The 15,175-nt window shown below is 36.7% G+C and overlaps 1 protein-coding gene across 5 annotated transcripts in view; it reads right to left on the bottom strand.

Moving 5' to 3' along the window:
- The window catches only part of Ralyl (RALY RNA binding protein-like), a 624,857-nt gene that overhangs the window by 14,110 nt on the left and 595,572 nt on the right, over positions 1–15,175 (bottom strand). The window lies entirely within an intron of this gene.

The raw sequence follows: 15,175 nt of genomic DNA, 5'->3' as shown, positions 1-15,175 counted from the left end.
TGGGGATTTAGCTCAGCGGCAAAAGCGCCTGCCTGGCAAGCGCAAGGTCGTGAGTTCGGTTCCCGGTACCGGAGAAAAACCAAAAAACAACAACAACAACAAAAAAAAAAAAAAAAAAAAAAGAAAGCCAAATATGTACTGCATGTTTACACTTAGATAAGGTATCTAAAATAGTCACACTGACAGAATCCAAGAATGGAGGTGGTTCCCAGAGGCAAGGGAAGAAGGGAAATAAGGAAGGTGTTAATCAGCAGAAAGCTTCCGTTAGACGAGGTAAGCTCTAGAGATCTGCTGCACTTCACTGTATAGTTAATAACAATGTGTTGTACATTTAAGACTTTTTAAAATGGCAAATTGCCTGTGATGTTCTTCCTTTCGGTATCTGCCATCCTCACTGACATAATTCTAAATGTAAAAGTATAAGCAATTACAAACTCACAAGAAAACTGGATGGAATATGCATATGTAACATGCCTCAGTGAAGGAAGGCAACATTAGAAACTCAGAGAATATGGAAAAAAGTGTGGTTAAAATTTCATGACTCTAAATATTTTCATGGTAATTGTGCCATTTAAAAATGCCTTTAACAAATGCAATTTGTGGGGTCTTTACATTTGTCCCATATTCTAAAAGTAATTCTAGTTAAAATGATCCTTTAAAAGTCAAATGAAGCAAATTTACAAATACTATGCAGTCCATGAATTACTTCTCTCTCATAGATGACTGACAGTAAGATGGAAGCATTTTCAAAAATATATAATAAATTTTACTGTACATACTCATAAGTATGAGTTCATATACTTTGGAATTATTTTCTTAGAGAAGTAAAATTATTTCTTTTGGTTCTTGTATTTACAGTAATTGCTCAAATTATATTTTATTTATGAACCTTGTATGAATATTAGCATTTTAAAAAATCATATTGTTTCACTACAGGTTTCTTAAAGATAGAAACTTAAAAAGCATTGGTAAGTTAGTAGTGGTTAAAAATTTATCTTGTGATTATATTTCTATCTAAACTTAATAGACTTTCTCTTTAAAATAGCTATCATATCATCCATTTTCTGCAGTGAATTTTAAATAGACCTTTTAACTAGCCAATATGAATTCAAATGTCAGTACAGCTTAACAATGAACCATCAATTAAAATGAATTTAATACATCAATCATTGTATTTGTTTTATGGAATATATTTAGTTTGGACAAAACATTTTACAAGGCAAATCTGATATGTTTTAAAATGTAAGTTCCCCTTTGAGATGAAGCTGCCTACCTGACTACCCTTCCTCATGAAAAAATAACGTTTTTTTGTTTTCTTTGTCACTACTTTTACTCGGCACTTGCAATGGTCCTTACATATAAAAGTCATTTAATAAATATATGCTGGCTGATGGAATAAAATTGTATTAAAGAATATCTTGGTAAATGATTGTTGTTGCATAAATTCTTAATATCACTAAGAACTTCCAATAGCTTTTGCTTTTTGAGATATGGGAAGAATTTACATGAAGAGAAAGACTTGATTGCTTCTCATAATCTTAGAAGAGTGTATCGATGTAATATTGCTTGACCAGACAACATAGAAGTATAGTGTAGAACTGTGATACAGGTTTTGTAACAAAAAGACAGGTACTCAAAATAAACCATTGTGCATGGGATATCTAAGAAACCCATGTTTCTGAGAAGGATATTTAGCATCTTATTTACCTAACTGAACAATTAAGATTTCCTCCCAGAAGTTGGTACTCCAGAGAGATGCCTCTTACCTGTGCATGTACGTGTGTGATCGCTCGGACAGGAGTCTGTCCTATAAGTGGTACAACGTGTCTCTCTCCAGGTCAGTGTGGAGAGACTAAGGTGAGGGCTGAGGCTGAGGGAGAGTTGAATTCAAAACCAAAACACAAAATCTGGACTCTCTTATCAGATTATGTTTGAGTAAGTAAATTTAGACAAATCTAGTAAGACAATTATGCATCCCAGTAAGATAATTATGCATCCTCTTTTATTACTTGGCCACTTCATTTCTTCTTAGTTTACCCATAGAAATGAAAACAGCTTCCTGAAAACCTGAAATCAGTATAATGTTTTCCTGAGATTTCAGACCATTCTTGTTGGGTTGTACACAGAAGTTATACAGAGTTGAGCATCAGAAGATGTTTTGATGTGAGAAACAAGGCTGCTAATAAAATCTGCTGGGAATGTAAGACAATGAAAGTTGTAAGAGACATCTATAAACACTGTAATTAACAATTTAAATTTCTTTCAAAGTTATTAAAATTTCCTATAACAAGCATTTCCAGTAACTTCTGTTAGTTTAGGGGATAAAGTTATCTTTGTCATATAAAATTCCACAGCAGAGCTTTTCATAGAAATGATTTTCCCTATTCTCTCAGTGACCCACAAGAATGACTTTTAATACTTTTGAAAATGAGCTCAGAGAGTCAGTGATTTACTTAAAGTTTGATAGCTGATAAAAGGCTTCTCCACGTACACCTAAAACTCAAAATCTCTTCTTTGAACTGAATTGATATACTTTACCTGTACTTTATAAAGATGGAAATGCTTTCTCCATTTAAAAAAAAAAAATAGCAAGAGAGACCTACTTTCCCTCTGCCTTTTCCCAGGGTATATATTTGGAGGCCTGTGAATCTGTGTCCTTCCTATTACTTTGCAGAGATAAATCATACTAGAGAGTAAGCCCATTCTCCAGTGTTTACAATGCAGACATATCTCCAAGATTATGAGCAAAATAAAATCTCTACAAATGAATAATGTTGATTATTACATTAGTCCTGTGATATTGAAAAGCAGTGAGGAAACCAGTTCTGGGAAATGGCTACTGCAAAGAATGGCCTCCTCATATGACTGGTTGAGACTCAGGTTTGCTTGTTTATCTATGGCAAGGGCAGACCCAGGCCCTCTGAATTCCCGTTCGTGCTTTCATAAATGATTAACTGAGCGGCATTGTCCCTGTTGGTCAACGAGACTGAAATGCTTGCTAATCAAACCTTGGCTATAGATTCTCTCCTTCTCCAGGGTCTTGAACTTAAGCTCATGCTTGGCCTAAGTCAGCATCTACTTTCTCGCTGGAGCTGTACTGGAAAATAAGGCTAGCTCAAGGTGGAACGTTCTCTATTCAATATTCACGTACACCGGGTTTCTGTTTGTAGCCTGGATACAAGAAAACTCTTTTACCTATCCTGTGAGATGCTTCCAGATCTTACAGTTAAAATGTTCTCCCCATTGCAACAGTGTCTTTCCTCCCTTGCAGTAATAATTTTAAGTAAGCCACTACTTACTAAGTCTAGATTTGTTTTTAATTTGACAAATGTAAAAGCACAGCTCTAGAATTAGATCTGAGGTCTTTCAAGAGCTGTGCAGGAGACTGTCATGAAGGACATATTTTGCCTCTTGGGGAGAGGCAATTGTCCTTTCTTCTGCCTTGCTGTGTAAAGTGTGTGCTTTTTGTCTTAATGACCACTCAATTTGACAGAATTATAGGTTTCTTCTTGTTTTCAGGCTTCTGCCCTTTCTTTTCTTACATCATTTACTCTAGAGAGCTTTTATTTGTATATTATTTCTCTGTCCCTTTGAGATGCAAATCTCCCAGCCTCTTTCCAGCTTTATAACCCAATATTGTCTTTTCTAAGGAGAAAGGCATGACTTTGAACTGTAGTCTTCAAGAAGGAAAGCAGCCCAACTTCCCTGTCTCCATGGGAGAGCAGGAACCCTTTTATACAGGGAACAGTAAAGACAAATGACCTAATCACATTGCCCAACTCCCCTCTAATATCACTCCACACTTTCCCCCTAGTTCACCCCCTACTGTAAAAACTTTCCTGCCTTTTGAATCAGGGGTCAAGCTCACTCTCTCTCCTATTGCAAAAGCCTTGATTCCTGTTGAAATAGTGTTTGTTACCTGTGTGATTTCATCCAATACAAATTTCTTTTGACGCTAGTATTTGTTTATCATCTTAAGTCTGTTAATGCTCACTCAATTTAAAAAAATGTGGTTATTTTCCCACATTGGAAAAGAGAGATCTTAGCGGGGGGGTGTTTCTCCCAGCAACTTTCAAAAGCAGTCTTTTGCAATCTGACAGAACGAATACTTTTGATTGCTCTATTTGCTTCTATTACTTAGAGCATTTCTGAAAAAGTAATGTCCCCCTCACTTTATTAATATGTAAGCCTTATTTTCGTCCTTGTCATTCCCAGGCACTTCAAACATTCTATGCTCTTGTTTCCCACTCAGAGGTGGAAAAAACTATTTTATTTTATTTTATTTGCATCTATCCCCTAGACTACCTTTAAAAAAATGACGCTGCCTTTTACTATCACCAGAGCCAGTCTGAAATTTCCACCTCTGCCACAACACTCTTCATCTCCATAACGCTTAGCTACAAAGTCTGTTTTCTAATCACCACCTTGTTCTTCTAGACACAGCTGACACCGAAGCACCTATCTTACCTGTGTAGTTACACTACGGTTTTGAATCTTTTGAGCATTTGCCTTTAGATAAGCTTCTGACTTTCTGTGTTCCACATATTTTTGGCTTTTAAAACAGAAGACAGAGATTTATTTTCTGGTTTGTTTTATAACTCTGTGTTCTAGCTTTGCTAACTAAATTCAGGTTGCTTCCTATTTGCATTTTGATCACTCATGGGAAGTGATAATACAGCAGCGCTGAAAACCAACAAAACAGAGTCAAGACTACCGTGCTGACTTTGATGTGTTGGTGGTAAGCCTCCTTCTGCTCCTCCTCAGCGCCTCCAAGATGAAGGCTGTTGCCTGAATGACCTCATGAATAACTTATAATGAAAACTATTTGCTTCTATGCTTTATGTAATAATCCTCTAAATCACAGAGGGAATGCATACCAAAATCTGATCATGACAGACAATACAATATGCTTTAAAATTCTCATTATGTGTTTGAGGTAATCTGAGGACATTTTACTTTCCCTTTCTTTGGCAAATATTTATTAACATTAACATATGGTAAGCACTACACTGAGGAAAAGTACAAAATGGAATAAGCCCTGAGAAATTTACAAATCAGTGAGCCACAAAGGAGGAATGTCTTTCATTATAATATAGCAAGTTCAGTATGATAAGGTCTATAAAGAGAAGGGCCTGAAGAAGCAAACTCAAATAAATGTTTCCTTGTGTTGATTCACAAAAGAGGTAAACCTCACCATTTCAAGAGGTGTTCACCAGATCAAAAAAATAAAGAGGGGACAGGTTGTTCAAGGTAGAAGGAATAGGATATGCAAATGCATAGAGGCATAAATTAGCATCATGACACATCTATATCCATCTGCTTATCCATTTTTGTACAGATGCTGGATACTGTACTAAGTAAGGTCTGATGGATCTAAAAGGAAGAGAGCCCTTGGATGATTTTCAGTTTAGCTAAAGTAATAGACTTTTAAAGAACTGGTAGAGGTATTGTGGTAGATAACCTAATGGAGCTTTGTATGAATTGGAGAGGAAGCTCTTAACTCCATTGAGAACAGAGGGAACGTTTGCAGAGGGTGTGCTATAAGTCCTGAGTATTGAAATAGAAGTGTATGTCCATTAAGAACAGAATGACATCCTAGGAAAGTCAATCCCTGCTCTTTGCCCTGACTTTTCAGGCAACCTCTGTTCCTTCAAATACTTTGATATAGTTCCAGTTCTCAGAGTCCTTGAAGACATCTGATTTCAGTCAGTATTGACCATTCTGAAGAGGAGGGTTGCAGTGTTACCTAGTTGTCATTTTAACTGGTGTTTTTCTTGAGTAGTTCTTCTTTGGTGAATTGTCTGTTCACTCCTCCTTCTTCATGTACCACGTACTCTAACCCTTTGATTCTCAACCCTGGTACACATTAAAACATCTGCAGGCCTGGTCCCCACAACTATGACTTAATCATTACGGCTTGTGGACCCTCTCACTGGTATTTATAAAAAAGCACCTTGGTGATGCTATGCACACCCAAGTTAGGCATCAGAATCATGCAGAATGTCTTCTGAAACACAGATTACTGGAGTCTACTCAGAATTACTAATGCAGTGAGGCTCATCCAGAGCCTGAGAATTTGTATTTCAAAGAAGTTTTTAAATAATATGATGCTCATTGGTCTGGAGCCTTCTTCTGAATTCCATCGCTTTTGCCAAACTAAACAAGCAGCTTCTAAATACACTCCCCAAATTCTTTCCAGACTTTCTGTTCCATATATTCCATTGTTTCTGTATGAAATGCCATATAACCCTTTTTTTCCTTGCACAACTTTTGCATTCTTCAAAAACAAGCTCAAAAAAAAAAAAAAACCAAGCTCAAATTTCACAATCCTTGTGATGCTCAGATTCATTTGCTGTGTCATTTCTATACCTTATTTCATGCTCTATGTGGTAACTGTGGTAAACTTAGCATTGCAGCATTCTCCCATTTTCTACATGGTTATAACTACATAAAACTGGAAACTACTATGTCTTCCTTATTCTTTGAAACCTTAGCAACTATCTTATTTGGCATATTATTGTATTGGCATTATTTCATTAAAATAGTTTTTTTGGTAATTGTTTTAATTAATATGTTGTTGTATGGCTGAAGAAAAATGTGACCTTTGGGCTGGGGATTTAGCTCAGCAGCAAAAGCGCCTGCCTGGCAAGCGCAAGGTCGTGAGTTCGGTTCCCAGTACCGGAGAAAAACAAACAAACAAAAAAAAAAAACAAAAAATGTGACCCTTATATATCTCAGGTTATTTACAAACACAATTTACTGCTACCAATTTTTTGAATGGATCAATAGAGCCATAGACCACATCTATAGCAAAAATGAAAATAAGGCCCATATATCATGACAAGCTATGGTTAGTAGTATCTGAAAAGAAGCCACAAGGAGACTTAAAAATACAGTGTTTGGGTTGGAATAAGCCAGAAAGTATAAAATTAAAGAAAAATTTAATGAGATGAAATCAAAGCATGAATCTATCAGAATATCACACTTATTTCCCAAACTTTCTTATCAAATAAGTACTTTCAAAGCAAGTCTAAATTCTCAAGGTCCTCTAAAGTCACAAAGCTCCATATATTTCTGAAGATTATGTTGTCAGAAATGTAGTGTTTTAACCAAAAAACTTTCTTTGCATAATGAGATGAATGACTGCTATGGCTTTAATGTGTTCCCAAAGAATGAATGTTACCTGTCCATTGCTTAATCCCTAGATGCATATATTAATGGGATCTGGAAGTGGGAATCACCTTTTAAGGTGATGAGATAAGATCATGAGGATGGGGCCCATGATAGCATCCGTGACTTCACAGGAAGATATGTGGAACTCAAGCTAGCAAGCTTGCTGTCTTACCATTTGATGCCTTCCTCTATGTTCTGATGCACAAAGAAGGCCCTCACCTGATGCTGAACAGATGGTGGCTTTGTGCTCATGGGCTTCCCAGTATCCAAGAACTGTAAGCCAAACAAACCTTTTTCCTTTACAAATTTCCCAGTCTGGAATTTTGTTATAGCAGCAGAAACCAGATGAAGACAATAATAGCAATCCATCTGGTATGAGTTCTCTGGGGCAATGCACCTTGTAGATATTGCATCTTAAGTATGGTAAGGGCAACCCTATTCGCAGAAAGCAATGTCCTCTCTCAAAAGCCACCAGTAAAACTTTCACCAAGGCTGCATTTTCAAGAGAAAAGCAGGTGGTAGGCAGATAGGAGAAGCACTTGACCTTACATATTCCTGAGCATAGCTGAGATACTTCCTGGAACCCTCGGAAATAACCAGAAGAGAGTCTGAGGGGGAACAAGGTACTTGATGCAGAGGCTGATACTTTTTTTTAACTTTATTTGTGCCACTGGTTTCAGCAAGTGTCATCCATGCATTATTTCACCTTAAACAAGAACACTATAAAAGGGTTTGGAATTGCATTTAGCGGTAGAGTGCTGTGGGAGATCTTAGGCTCATCCCTAGCAGTGAAGGAAAAAAATCTACGAGGTAGCTATTATATTCAATTTCATAGCTGGTACCACAAGGCTGAAAGAAGTTCAATGATGTACTTCAAGGCCAGTAATACAGGAAGCCAGTAAAATTTGAATTTCAGAAAAAAATTGGTAGAACTATTTCCCATGTAATATATAAAACACAATTATAATATTAGAAAATTATTAAATGTTTATTAAAGTGCAAATTTAAATGTGTCCTGCATTTGTTTTTGTATCTGGAAACCCCATTTGTATCTAACTCCAAAAACATTTGCTCAGACCACTAGGTTATACTGCTTTCCAATTTCCTTCTATGTACAAGCACTTCCCAACTTACTTACTTACTTGAAACTTGTGGGATAAACTTGAGAACTGGGCACAACATCAAGGCCTTTTATGATCTTTTCTGCTTTCCATATTTACAATTATAACACATGCCAAAGCCCAGCAGCAGGAGCTGAAGAGTGTATTCCAAGAGGTCACATAGTTGATGTGCAGTGAATGAGAGAACCAAGAGTCAAATGAGAGAGGAAGTGGAGTGTAGATCACTCTGGGCTTTGTAGATCACTGTGAGGACTTATTTCCACCCTGAATGTGCATGTAGTTATTAGAGAGTCATGTTATAGAATGACCTAGCCTGGCTTGAGCTTTTTAACACTGAACTGGCAGTTCTTTGGAGAACCTGTAGAGGACTAAGAGGAGAATAGAGATCTACTGTAAAACATTTAGGCTTCTTTTCCAATGGTGGGGTTCGTGGTTCAGGTTTTAATGTGTATTTCTCTGGGCAACAGCTTCCAACATGGAATGGGGACAGGTTCATCCTCCTCCCAACTTTAATATAGAAACTTGTGTGGCTTGTCTGGTGCAATAAGCCCAGAAGGGTTCTTCCATTGGCTGCACCTTGTAAGTGTTGCATCCTGAGTGCGATAGGGGCACCCTATTGCAGAGAGTTACGTCTTCTCATAAAAAGCACCAGCAAAGATTCCAACAAAGCTGCATCTTCAAGAGAAAAGCAGATAGTAGGCAGGTAGGAGAACCATTTAATTATACACATTCCTGAATATAGCTGAAATACTTCCTGGAATCCTTAGAAATAACCAGGAAAGTCTGAGGGGTACTAGGAAGATACTATAACAAGTACCTTGTATAGTAATTATACGAGTACAGCAAGGTACTATAACTATGCAGAGACTAATACATGGCCAATTTTATTATTAATATAAATAGGACCTAAGTTATATACACTATCTCTGGAGTGGCATGGGAACATTACGTTACCATAATTAAATTAAATGAAAGTGGACAGTACAATGGAATGTGTAAAAAGATATAAATACTAAAAAGTAAAACACAAAAACATAGCAAAGTTTTCACTGAGTATCTATTCCATGACAGGCACTTTAGACATTATTTACTTCTTACAACAAACTTTGGTCAGACACATACTGTTAATTCTCTTTTACAGATGAAAATATTGAGGCCAGAGAGAACATAGGTTAGCAGCTTGCACAAAGACATGGGGATTTAAACTTGCTTCTTTCATATTGCAGACGGAATTGTTGCTTATAATTTAGGTCATCTAACCTCCGGGAAAAGAGAATTGTCCTAAAGAGCTAGTTAGAGTTCTTTAGTAAAAATTAAAATTATTCAAATAAACTGAGATGCCCAGTAGAAAGTCTGAAATTTCACTATGAAGAGTCTTTAATACAGAAGGATCAGAGTTTCTGAAGAGAGGACTGGATTCCAGGTTGCAGGCCTAAAGCAGAGGTGTCTGTCTATCACTATCTGTGTCTCATATGAAAGGCTTAGATATGTTCCATTTCCATTGAGAAGACCTGGCCACCTCATTATAATTGTCTATCAGATCTCAGCAGCCAGTCACACAGGCCAGGTTACTTATAGGACACATGGGCTATGGCTTTTGTCCTATGCATAACTCCATCTAAATTATGAAATTGCAATCTTATATCATTAGTATTTGTTGTAAGGTGGACAGAATGTAGCATATGTTAGATTGACAACATTCAAATCAAAGTTCTTTGGATGCTGTGCTGAAAAACATGTTCCAAGCCAAGGAGATTAAGGAGTCACTTTTTTTGTTCTTTGTGATTTATACTTCAAATTCATTTGATTCTACCTGAATTAGCAGAACATGTCTCAGAGCTCTTGCTTGTCCTCTCACTGCATTCAGTCTAAATGACAACAAAAAAGAAATGGAAGCACAGTTGCTGAGAGGGAACATCCAGATGAGGGATTTCATTAGCAAAGGAAGAAAGAGCTTTAAAAAGGAGATATTTTCATTCTCACCCACAGAGAAAGACTGAAAACATTGATCAGAGTGCTTTATGCATTCGCTTTTTCAGTGGCTTACCAGAATGCTTTCTTTGAATTCTTCTCAACTGCAAGATTAGATTTGCAGTCCAGACCTTCCCCAGTTTGCACAGAAATACAATAGCTGGTAAACTTAGGTGACTTACTGCTCAGCTGAATGCTTTTCAAAATCCTAAAAGAGGTATTGCAACACAGTACTCCACTTGCACACCGTAAGTATTATACAGTCCACCTGGGCAATTCTACTACAGGTTCTTACTGGGTTTGCCTGATTTAACTGAGTGTAGTCATCAAAGGAAAAAGTCATTACAAGTATAATTCAAAGGAACTCAAATTCTCCTTAATCCATTTGAATGTACTGCTTGTTTAGAGCTTCCGTTGGGAATTGAAGGTTTAGCTTTGTAGTTTGAAGCGTCAGCCTGATGAAAGTGCCCATGCAAGAATGCTAGGAATCAGACGTAAGCTGACCAGAACTTTGCTTTGAAAGCGCTTGCCTTTCTGAGGCTCCATAGCACACCTGGCAACTCTGTAAAGTCCTCCAGTGCACTCAGAAAGCCTTCCTCACATCTGGGGAGAGTTTATTGCTTTTTAAAGTAGTAAGGTTCTACACTCATGCTTTTGTATGGTATTTTGCATCATGGCACAGAACAATTTTACTTAGGACTATGTTATTTTATATGAAGGGGAACACAAATTTGGCTCATATGAATAAAGAGAATAAAACAGCTTAAAAAGCAAACACTGTATTTGTGAAGTTACTAGTAGATCTATTTTTAAAATTTATCTTTACATATTTATCTCCCTATCATATAATATAGCTAATGCATTTTAAGTTTCTATCAAGTAATCTGAGGACAATGAAGGATAATTTGAATAGCTACTTTTAAATTTAGCATCCTTTGGGGTAAAGTTCTAGTCTCCTTCTAGCTACAAGTCTGTATTAAGCATGGTAGTCTGTGAGATTTCTTAAATTAACTGTATCTCTTCTATTGTTATCACCCTATATATGTCCTGCTTCATCTTTGTGGTCTGTGGTCTTCTTGCACTCATATCCTTCTCAAAAGAAGAAATATGATTCTCATTAGTCCCATAGTGCAAGTCTCAGTGCTACTCAACTATTCATCCATTAATAACTGTTTATTAGTAGATTTATTCAGAAATACGAATGTAGGTTTGACAGTATATACATAGCACATCATTACAGAGAATTCAATCTTTCTTTCTTTATTTATTTTGATGTTTATTGAGATAGCATCTCACTATATATGCCAGGCTGCCCTTGAACTCACCATGTCAGCCAGGGTGGCCTCAACGTTGCAGCAACCCTCCTGCCTGAGCCTTTCGAGTGCTAGGATTACAGGCATGCACCACCATGCCTAGCCTGAGAATTAATTTTTAAATGAAACCAAATCAATGCACTAATTTAGTGCACTAATTAAATATATGCATGTAGATTGCTACATAATTGTAGATTTTAGCCTTCTTATAAATTATCAAGTCCAAGATTACTTTTTTGAAAAATGAGAATAATCAGTCATCTTTCTATGAGACACTAAGCTATGTGAAACAAGAAGTCATTTTCTCAAACCTTTCATCCCACACATAAAGCAATCATTTTAGTTATTGCTGCATGGTTTTGCAGCACCTGGCTCACACATAATAGGTTCCCAAATATTAGCTGTATAGATTGCTTCCTGGAAATCAATGTCATTAACTGGGTTTTTAGAATTAGATGTTGTATCGACAGTCTGTGCTGATGCGTTTGGTTTCTTGCTGAACAGGGCATCACAGGGCATCACCTCCCACAGCTGTCCCACAAGCTCATCTTTCTAGAAATCCTTTTCTTTAGATCCAATTCCTGTTTTCTGTTCATTTTCTTACAATTACATCCTCATTTGCCTTAAGAAGCACCTGGTTTGTGGATACCAGCTCTGCTTTGTGACTTCTCCTGTGTGCTCTACAGTACAGCTGTCACTGTTGTTCAAACCTATAATGCCCTCTGTTATGACAAAAAGAGATTTGTACTTCTAGTTCCAAGTTTTAGAAATTCAAGAGGATTTCTTTGATGCAGTTTAGAAAGGAAAAACCAGTGGAAGCTAGGGGAAAGGGAATTTTTCTTAATCACTAGGAGGGACTTGTTAGTTTCCATTTATATTTCAAGGATAGATATTAAGCTCATCTAAATTGATTATTTTCCAAGTCTTGGAACAAAATGGTATATCAAGATTTAATTCTTTAGCATGATATTGCAAGAGTAAAGGAAGAAAACCTGAGCACCCCTGAACAGCAGGAGATCTGATTGGTTACTTTCTGTGCTTTGGCAACTAATTCAAACACTGTGGTTCGGTTTTATTTCCATAGCTACATGGTCAAGTTTTGCCCCTTCAAAGATGTTGCACCTGGTTGGGTCAGCCAGAAGGAAAATCAAACAGGATGGATTTTAGAAGTTTTAAGTCTAACACTTACAATTGGCAGGTAAGAAAGTTGACACTCAAAGGAAGTGTTGTTTAAAGTGATTCAATTAGATTGGATACCAGCAGACCTGGGACTAAACGCTTACTCTTTTACAACAACTTGGTAACTGTCTTATTCTTTCACTTCTCATCCTGTATTTGGAATGATTCCTGCCCACTGAGGTAACCCATTTTGCATCTCACCTTCTGTATTTCTTGAGATATTTATCTGCTATGGCATTTGCTCTGACTCTGCCTCAGTCAGCACCTCTCATGGATCATGCCATCACCTGTAGCTGTCGTGCCTCTGAAATAGCTCAGTGTCTACCTAAAATTCTTTGTTTTCTCTTATTTGTTTAGTTCTTTTTTTTCTGGCCCCTAATTTCATATGAAATTATTCCTTTTTGGCTCACATTCCGGCCCATATTTTCTCCTCAGCTCCTTCCTTTGCGCCTTCATTCCCTAGTAAGGCAGATACTATGAGCTCTCCAGTGACCCACTCCTTTTATTAATATCGTCATCCCCCTTTTTATTGTTTCTTTTGTACTTATCAGACCAGAAACCAACTCTTAAACTGTTTGCTTTCTCCATGCTTCTATTAGGGCTGATCAAATCCCTTGGAGAAAATCCCACAGCAAGGCAGATAGACAGATAACTTCTTCACAGGAGTTCTCAAAGTGTCATCAGACAAGCAGCATTAATATGATCTGGGAACTTAAAAATGCAAATTTCAAGACTCTCCCTAGCATATGGAACCATAAACTGTCAGAATGGAAAACAATAAATTGTAAGTTTGAACTATTGCTCAGGTAAGTCTGATAAACTAATTTACAAAAATAGTATTTTATTAATTGTTGAACTTTAACATCAACTGACTACATACACTATCAATGTTTATACATTTTCCAAATTAGTAATTTGTGTATTTTCCGTGTTAGTGTTTTCAGATCCTTTTCATTCTCTCCACATCTGTGATTCTGCCCGTCACTTCTCACTCTTCTGAGGTTATCACATTCTGCTATAGTTTTACAACACCTTTCTCAAACATCTGCCACTAAATTCTCACACTTACAATGGTTGCAGTGAAAGACTCGATGGCTTAGGTAAGTCCGTGCCGCGCTGTTTATGTCTCCTTTCCCTTTAGCACTGGGGCTTTTTCTCTTTACCAAGTTCCCTCTTGGCATGTTTCACCAAACATCATCGCAATTTATAGTCATACACTTGGGAATTTTGATTCTAAGTGTCATGGAAAGCATTGTAGAGTTTTAAGCAAAGGAATGGCCTTGATTATCTGGTATATACTTTATGAAGATTTTTATCCTTCTGTATAGATTGGATTTCTTGGAGCAAGAAGCTGAAGCAAGAAAACTAGGTTCAAAGTTATTGAAGGGTCTAAAGAAAAAAAAATGGTAGCTTAGGCTATGGCTTTGTAGTGGAGTTGAAACTGGTTTTGGGCTATGATTTGGAGGTAGAATTAACAGGAAGCAAAAGTTGAAGGTAATCTTAATCTCTTGGGTTTAATAACCATGTAGATGCTGGTTCTATCTACCAGAATAAGGATGATGGGGAAAGAATAAGCTAGCTGAAAAAAAAAAGCGTGTTTCCAGATATGTGAAATTCCAGTTGTTTATTGGTGATATATGTAGTGATAGGTAGCTGAGTATTTTATTTCTGAGTTCCAGGAATAGATTAGGAAACAGAAATGTATGTTTGGTAATTTTTGACCTATAAATAATACTTAAAGCTTGGGTAATTTTTGACCTATAAATAATACTTAAAGCTTGGGTATATAATGAGGTCATCTTGAGAAAGTGTACAGAAAGAGGATGTGGACTATGACAGAGCCTTTAGCTAATCCAGTATTTAAAGTTGGAGTATGTAGTGACCATATCTAGCCTTGGAAATGGAGACTGAACAACTGGTAAATCAGGAGAAGAAGTGGCTAGTTATGCAAAATTTTGCTGAGAAATAAATTTAAAAAGAACAGAGTGGTAACCATTAGAAATAGCAAAATGAACTCCTTCTAGAAGGTCAGTCACAAAGGACTGTTTCAACAGAAGGCAGATTAGAATGAACTGAGGCAATCATGTTTTTTAATTCAAGTTCTGCTTGTTTGTCTTTAATCCTAGTCCTTGTTCAGTGGATTCCTAAAATCTCTATACTGTAATTCTAAAAGCTAGAATTTAAGTACATTCTATTGAAGAATTTTGTATAGATAGGGTGAATATTGAAAGCTCAGTTTTGAAAAGTTTAAATAAAGGTGCCACGAAAGTTAAACAGATCTGGAATGTTAAATTTTGTAAAATTAAACTATCTTTCACAGTACAAGTAAATTTGTTACCAACCCAAAATAATGACAGTCACCACAAAAATTACTTAAATAACAGGTATTAAAACAATCTGGAATTTGATATTACCTGG

Source organism: Chinchilla lanigera, unplaced genomic scaffold (genome assembly GCF_000276665.1).
Source record: "Chinchilla lanigera isolate Chin_1 unplaced genomic scaffold, ChiLan1.0 scaffold00016, whole genome shotgun sequence".
NCBI lineage: Eukaryota > Metazoa > Chordata > Mammalia > Rodentia > Chinchillidae > Chinchilla > Chinchilla lanigera.
This window is presented reverse-complemented; position numbering and strand designations above follow the sequence as displayed.